The sequence below is a fragment of the Barbatula barbatula genome, assembly GCF_947034865.1.
Source record: "Barbatula barbatula genome assembly, chromosome: 2".
NCBI lineage: Eukaryota > Metazoa > Chordata > Actinopteri > Cypriniformes > Nemacheilidae > Barbatula > Barbatula barbatula.
In genome coordinates this window covers 2,812,408-2,820,954 of record NC_136767.1, presented here as the reverse complement: position 1 = coordinate 2,820,954, position 8,547 = coordinate 2,812,408, and positions in this window count along the sequence as shown.

Here is an 8,547-nt window from a genome sequence, read left to right as displayed (position 1 = left end):
GAAAAACATGTCATTTTACTTTACAAAAAGTATTTTAACAGGTATTTTACAGTGTATCTGACAGATCTCACAATAACACTCTGTTTAGATCGCCAGCGACAAAGCAAGGCGATGTCATTCATTTCAATAGTAGCCTTGCGTCATCCAGTGACAAGGGTGACAGAAACTGGGCGTGCTCAACTTGCTCAACTTAATGCAAATGATAGTTTGACTTCCATTGTATGGACACTTTTTCTCAAAATATATTTTTGTGTTGCACTGATGAAAAGGTACATGAGGGTGAATCAATAATGCACAATTTTACATTTTTGGTGAACTGCCTCTTTAAGTTTGCATGGTCTATTTGCCATTTGTCAAACCTAAGTCAACCCTCTCAGCAAGACACTTTACTGGACCTCCTGTCAAACTCAAACTCAAGTCAAACTCGCCTATATTTTGACAAATGTACTGTGTGCAGTTGGCACTTCCTGTGGCTGAGCGCACGCTCCGTTAATGTCCGGAAAAGCTGTGCACTTTGACAACTGTATGACAGGCCCCGAGTAACCTTGTCGTTCATCATTGGAAATAATGTTTAGACACGAATATTTATACAGCGCACGGCTACGGCCTACACTCCGCCGGTGATGATTATGCCATTTATGTGCCGCTGCCTTCCAATGAGACTGCTGGCAGTCGATTGAAATGACAAGGGTGAGAGCGTGAAAGATAAATGTATTGTGTTTTTCGCAGTACGTGCCATAATTTACGCGAAACCCGACTGCAGAAATACATTAAAAACAAATAAGTAAAACGCACAGCTTAAGTTAATTTCACACTATTTCCATATCCATGACCGGGGGCATCAATCAAAGTCAAAGTGCAAACAAAAGGAAAAAGCATCAACTTGCACCGCAGTCACATCAAATCAGAATGATGACTTACACCGGGCTGTTATTGAGTGTGAAATGCTCCCAGAAGCAAAGACAAATGAACCGGTCACAGCCATGGAGAGCTGAACAAATGAGACATGAGGTGTACAGAATAAAAGCACAGAAGTTTTTTAGCCTGGCTTTATATATAAATCGAACAAAAATATGCCTGGTCCATAATTTGAGGTTATTTTAAGAAATTATTCAACCAGTTTGCAGTTTGTTTCAACTCTGTGTCTTGGTTTAAAGCTGCTAGTAAAGGTTTGCATTTGTTACAAATTAAAGATCCGATGTATGAAATTTAGCGACATCTAGTGGTGATATTGTGAATCCCAACAAATGGCTCATTCCATTTACAATACCAGCTTTGAAAATCTTTTATTTAAGCACGACTATCATTCTTACAACATTAGAGACTCTTCTCAAAGAATTGTCAAAGCTTCAGTTTTTTTAATCCAAAACATAATTTAAGACAAAATTGTTTTATCATTGAATGCCCTGCGTGTTGAGAGTAAAGTAAACGTGTGCTTTAACTCATCTGAAATACATGAGAAAACCTTTAAATGTTACAAAAGTCAAATACAAATCATGCATTTTATGAGGTTCTTGAAGGGTACAGGGAAATCGTATTTTTATTCCGCAAAAAAGTACAGTATGTCATTTCATCTGGAACCTTTCATCCTTGCAGCATGTTGGCAACTGTATCTTTTGTGACTTCTGAGATTGCCGGTTTGAAAATCTCTAAAAGCCATGACATATTTAAAACTTGACCACTTTAGCTTGTCTCTGTCTCTCTCTCTCTCTCAAAATTCCATCTGTAAAGGCATGATACATTTAATTCTTTGAGCACTATCCTTCTCTCTCTCTCTCTCTCTCTTTCCTCTCTGTTCCTCCCTTCCTATATTTAATGGCTTTATTAAACCAAGGATCAATAAGTTAATTTCATTGCCATTCACAGCTTGAGGTGTTAATGTGCTGGGTCAGAGTGATCAACGTAACAGATGTTTTAAGGACCGTGCTCTTCCTCAATTCGCCCGCATGGATGCTCAGCAGATATGCAGATCCTATATTTCACATCAGACCCAACCGCTGAAGCACACACCTCCAATTACAGAGCTAAATTCATATATAAATAGATTAAAGAGCTACACAGATGATCATGGGCAATTTACGGCCAGGCTCAAACTAGGTCAGAAAAGTGTCAGTGCATGCATAGACATATCAAACCAAAAAAATCTATTTTTACCGGAGTAATTCTCACGTTGGTATGTCATAGTGGTTGCTTGCATAGATAAACATGCGATAACATGCATCTCCATAATTCATTTTTTGTACTTATGGTTAGAGTTTGTTTTCTAATGCCTTTGTCTGTAATAGCAATTGCATTAGCAAGCTTCACTAATGACAAATGAAAAATAAAGTCTAAGTCCTGCTTACCGTGAGTCCTGGACAGCAGGGAGGATTCAGAAGAACCCTGAGGTGCATGTTTATGCATGTGTGTTGAGAACTCCATCAGGAGAGTTTGGTAGATTTCTATTATTTTCAGCAAGAAGCAAATGAGATAATGAGATTTAAATGCACTGCTGTCCTGAGGTCACAAAGCGGTAATGCGATTTTACTTGAGTATTCTGCAGGTGTATGAGTATGATAACCACATCAAGCAGACCTGTTCTGAGTGGGCGACCAATTGTCTGTGGTTCTGGATTTGAATCCGTTTTTTAGATTACCATTTGAAATGAGATCCAATCTTGCTTTAATCCCTCCGTTTGCTTGTAATCATGTTCATGAATGACAGACGGCTCGTTCCTTCAGCGCAATAAGTCCTCGTACAGAAGTCTGGGATTCTACTGTAATTCTTTTTAAATCTCTGACTTCCTCCCCACTCAGTCTATATCTTAATAGAAAGCAGCCGAGAGACGAGGCCGTATTCTGTTCCCACTTCAAGTGGCCTGCAGTGATACCCAACTGGTTCCCAAGGCAGAATTTTGCTACTTGACTTTTAACTCGCCCATAAACATGTTTTGAGACCTCACGGCGTCTTCGGAGATGACATTTTCGGTGACATCCGAGAGATTTCCAAGTGTCCTCGTAGAAATAATGGTTATAGTTTTTGTCAAAAGTACTAAAGACATTGTTAAATTGGTCCATTCGCTCTTAGTGGCTCAATTGAAGATGAGAATGCTTTATGTGTGAAAAAGGAATGGATTACTGACCGGGCCGAGGGGGCCAGTTCCTGACTACCATGAGCCCGAAGGGGCCCTCTGCCAACAATGAAACCCAACAACAATGAAAACAACAAATGTTTATGTACATTTAATATACGGGTTCCATAGCCTACGTATACAAGGCTTCTGTGGATACCCTGTAAAAAATGAAATGATCAACAAACCATGGCAACATATGTTTTATGTTACTTTAACTTATTAAATTAAATTTAACTTATTAAAAATGTACTTATTAATTAAACTACAGCACATTTAAATAGCATTTTCTGAATTCATTTTTTATTTATGTGATGCATTAAATACGTGTATATCTGACAGTTAATTAAAGACGTGTGTTGATTTTTTTCGCTGTGTAGATAATATTAGACTTCTATAAAACCTTTTATTACAGCTTATTTTTAGCGTATAGCGCTGGCATTTGAGAACGGTTTTAATATTCATTATCATCTTACCTTTCACGTTCTATAACTGTGAATGCGCAGCTAAGGGAAAGAATGGAAAAATTGTGGGAGGGGGGCCTTTGAAGTCATAATCCGTCCCTGGTGTTGCTTCTGGTTAAATCTAGCACCACCACTCCAACACCGAAGAGGAACAGATCAACGCCAAGGGCTAAAAGTTCATTGGGAGCAGCAGAACCATGATACAAAACAATGTTTGTGATTAAGACATGGTTTTGACATGCTCGGTCTGCTTGCGGACACTTGACACGGCTAGTGTGGGAGCTAGAGAATAGGAAGAGGGATTAACTTCAGGTCTGGATATTATAAGAGCTCAAGGCCATGGTCTTCAGGTTGTCACAGTGAGCGGTGCTGAGACCAGGAAATTTTGACATCCCCTTAGAAACTTTCAGCATAAAACCTTAATGCCTTTGGACAGTCACAGATGTGTCCTCGGTCACTGGAGATTCCGTGACTTTGCTCGCCCGGCATCCAGTTGGATAGCATCCATACAGGGAGACGTGCGGCGCGCGAGCGACACTCCTCAGGTTCTTAAGACCTTTCTCCCTCTGTTTCACCAGACAGCAAGCTGGCAACAAACACTATTACCTTCTGCTTGTTTATTTCCTCCGGTGATTCATCAAACCTGGCTCGATCTGCTGGCACGGCCGTATTAGCTGCAGTTAAATTACCATATGACTCAGGCAATCATGTACATGATGCAACGCTGCTCGGGACATTCACAATTATACGTGGTAAGTACACTTAGAACTTATTCTGACGTACCTGTTGCCAGTTCAGTTTTGCAGACTTACCAGCCAGGTACAAATCAACAGAAAATATGTCCACGGAGGAATAACCGAGCGGCGCTGAGGAAGTCACCTATCATTTAAATGAGCTGTTTAATGAGACGAGAGCAAAGTTTCTCATGCGATCTGAAGTACTGCTGTCTAATGCAGTTTTTGAGTGATGTGGAGCCGTTTCACAGACCCTCTCATAAACAGCAGGTCAGAAATGTGTTCACTTAAAACATTATCGATAAAATGATTGACGCACTTAAAAAACAATGTTGTGGGTGGACTGAATAGACTCCTCTTCAACTAAAACATTTTAAAACGGAATACAAAAACGACTGCTTTCAGTTTGAACATGGTCCCATCGGTCGAGATATTTCACAGAAATGAAAAAAGATCTACAAGAAATATTCTTGGGCTTTTTCTTTACAGGCCACAGAGAATGTCAGCAACATACTGTATGTCAATTCAGCAATCTTTATATTGCTTAACAATATAGATAATAAAGAAAAAAGATTTTAGAAATGCAGTAAACCTCAAGCAAGATTTGAGACGGGTATCATCTTTAAACTTAGAGTCTTTAAATCTTTAATATATTTGAGTATGTCTTGAGAATTTTAATAGGAACCAGAGAGAGAGATATTGTGTTAAACATTTACCGATGATAGAATTGTTTACATTAACATTTACTTATTTATCCAAAGAGACTAACGCCCATGTGTCATTCACAGATAATTGCTAAACTCCTCGGGCCCCCTCGGCCCCCCAGAATATTTGAGATCTGTCCCTATATAGAACACCGGATTGAATTTGTCAGTCCCCGCTCCAAATGTTAGTTAGTTGAGTTAAGTCAGGTGGTTTCTACAGAGAGACATCTAAAGCATTCTGGGAGGACTGGAGGTGATAAACACTGGCGTAACTCATTTTATTGTTTTACAACCTTAAACAAATAACTGAATGTGTAATTGAACTGAAAAGTTAGTTTAAAAACTAAATCTATCCTGGACAGGAATGTGTATTATTATGTACATACAGTTTGATAAAGTAAGCCTGTCCCCATATACAGTACTGTATAGATTTTACTATGATATAAAGCAGCACTGCTTGACTGTCATATTCACAAGAATCTTTAAACCATGACCAGCTGTCAAGTTCAAAGGGGTCGAGATTCCCACACTGCCGTTTCCTTACAGTAGTTTTTCTATCATCAGTTTCGGTTAGATTGCTACCGATCTCTCTTATGTCATGTGCTTCATTCCAGCACAGTATTCACATACAAATAAACCATTTGAAGGTTTATTCTTACGAAAAAGAGAGATAATGGCTGCGTGGTGCTTAAAAATACTCAACCAACTGCATAACTTTTTAAGACAAATCAGGTTTTCCACCATTGGAAGACGAGGAGAGTGGTTTCTATTATTGTTATTATTTTAACATTATTATTGCAATTATGTTTGGAGACACAACGATTATTTCTACATTTATTCACCCTCATGATGACTTACTTTCTGCAGAAGACAACACTGGACTTTCACCACAAAAACCACCACAGAGACATTTCTCAAAATAACTTCCTTTTTGTTCCACAGAAGAATGAATAAGACAAAGGTTTTAAATAAGATGACGGCGAATAAACAATGAAATATAGAATCTTTGTTTTTGTGTGAACTCTAATCCCTTTAAATAAAAATGTGGTCTTTCTACATTCAATTCTACTGCAGCTGTGCCGTGTAAATCTAAATCCTATATAATTATATTTAAATGTTAAAAATAATATATGAAAAATGGAAATGAAAAGAAACATAATGATATAAAAACAGGACAATTATAAAACGTGTAGACTCTTTTGGAGTCATATTCAGGATATCACTTGCTTATTGTGAAGTCATAGACAGAAAGTGTGTTTGTTAGTTGTGTGAATGTGTCTGCCTGAAGCCATTACACGTGCAAATATGTTTACACAAAAAGAAATGGCGTCGTATTAAAACGGTATTGTCTTCGAGGGCACCTTGAGTAATGAAGTGACATGTGTTGGAGGAAGTGGATTCTGTGAGCCAGGTGCCAAAGTAATTACATTAAACATTTTTCATATTGCATGCTAAGTTCTTCTCGCACGTCAAGCGTTTCTTTGCAGTTCACCTCCACGGAACAGAGACCAAAGCTCTGGACATCTGTGTTGCATCGGCAACTTCTTTTAATGCAGGGCCACTTTATTGATGTCAGAAGGTCTTGGTTTGCGCCTATCAAAAATTCATTATTGTTTTATCTTGTATGTACTCTCTGGTCCAACGTGAGTGCTCTTGAACTGTAAAACAAGGCAAGATATTTTGACATTAATATTGCATCTGCTGATCTGCTCTAGCTCAAGTGGTAGAGAAGGCGCTGGCAATGGCGAGGTCAATGGTTTGATTCCCAGCTAATGCGTTTGCTGATAAAATAAATAGCATGAATGCACTGATGCAGCAATCTGTAAGGTTTGTAAATGTAAACATGGCTACGTTTCACCATCTAAACGGATCAAAATGAGATTGACAAAGTTCTCTAAAGCCGGAATGCAATAAAATGGACAACCCGGGGTCTCCATATTTACCCAAAAATAATGTCATTCCAGGACAACTAAGACATTTCTATAAAAAACTTGTCATGTGCAGGTTTGTGAACAAATCATGACCGGATCTTTATTTTCTCTTTAAGGAATTAGACCGATAAGTTATTCTTCTCCGAAGTTTACTTCGGGGATCACTTGATGCATGAATCATGTATCAAGTGAGTTGGCATATTTAAAATATTCCTTAATAACCTCTAATATAACTTCTCTAAATAACCACAGTTTGTGTTAAGCTTTTAAGGTGCGATGAACACAGCATGTAGCACAGCATGCAGTGAAAAAGGCTCATTTCAGTAAGGCTATTTATGCGAGCTGCACAGAATGTTTAAAAGCATTTTGTTTATAACAAGCTTACCATATAACGTCAGAACAGTTTGTACTTTTCCTTTAAAAGTTCCTTTAAAACTTTTGTTTAACTATCTAACGAAAAGGCGACGCTTGATTACGGTCGTTTCGGTGTGAATTTTATGACTGATAATTACGCCTAATAGCAAGTGACAGCTGACAGTTAATTACCTTTAATTAAATGACAAAATATTATGAACTATAAACACTGTTGCTGTGTTTCTGGCTAAGCTCGACAGATTTGACTGGACTCATTCGTTAGAGTAAAGAAATCCTTTTCACCAGAGATATATGTTTGCCGTATAGGATCAAAACGAAAACCTCTATTATACATTTCTCAGAAAATGTTTACAGACGATTTAGCTTTTTATCAAATAAATCTCAGAATAATAATAAAGTTAAAAGAACTCTTATCAGGAACTCTAATCATTCTATGACCTACTGTCCTCGCATTTTAAACTGAAATAGGAACATGAATTAACAATTTGTATGGGCCGATTCAACGCCAATCCAAAAAGATTTTGAAAAGATTTTGGGTTGTGAAAAGAACCCAATTTCCTACAAATTGGCCTTTACTCAAAAGAAGGAGTTTGTTCTTTGTGCGCGAAACGGTTTGAAGGCGTAAACAAAGCGCTTGAGGGATGATTTTTTTATAAGGACAAAACAGATGGGCTTTTTAAAGGAACGATAGACAAGAAAACTCTGCGACTACATACACAAGTGATAAATCTCAGGCCGTTGCTTCAAAGCTCCTGGAAGTAGTTCCCTGTAGATGTTTTGCAGATGTTACCCTCGACTGATAAAGGACTGTACTGTGTGTTTTTTACTCTGCAAGATGGAATGTGGTGTACCGAACCAGGAAGACCACCAGACAGAAACCTAATCCAAAAAATAATCCATTTGGAGAATTGAGACCACATAGATCAAGTGTAGTTGGACACAGTCAAGTGGCGTGCGGGAGACAGAGGAGAAAACCAGATGCATCTATTCTCCAAGGAGATTCATAATACCTGAAAGGAGGGATCTGTTGGAATCTACATTCATCTCAATGGCTTTTTTTTCTCGGCTGATGCAAAGGCCCTGGAAGTGCAATGTGAGATGATCATGTTATCACAGATGGTTTGGTATCTGCTGGGCTACAGAAATGTCATGCGACTAATCATTCTGTCCCGTGATATGACATCATGACAAAGCTGATTGGCTGATATTGAACCAAGAACTAAAAACTTT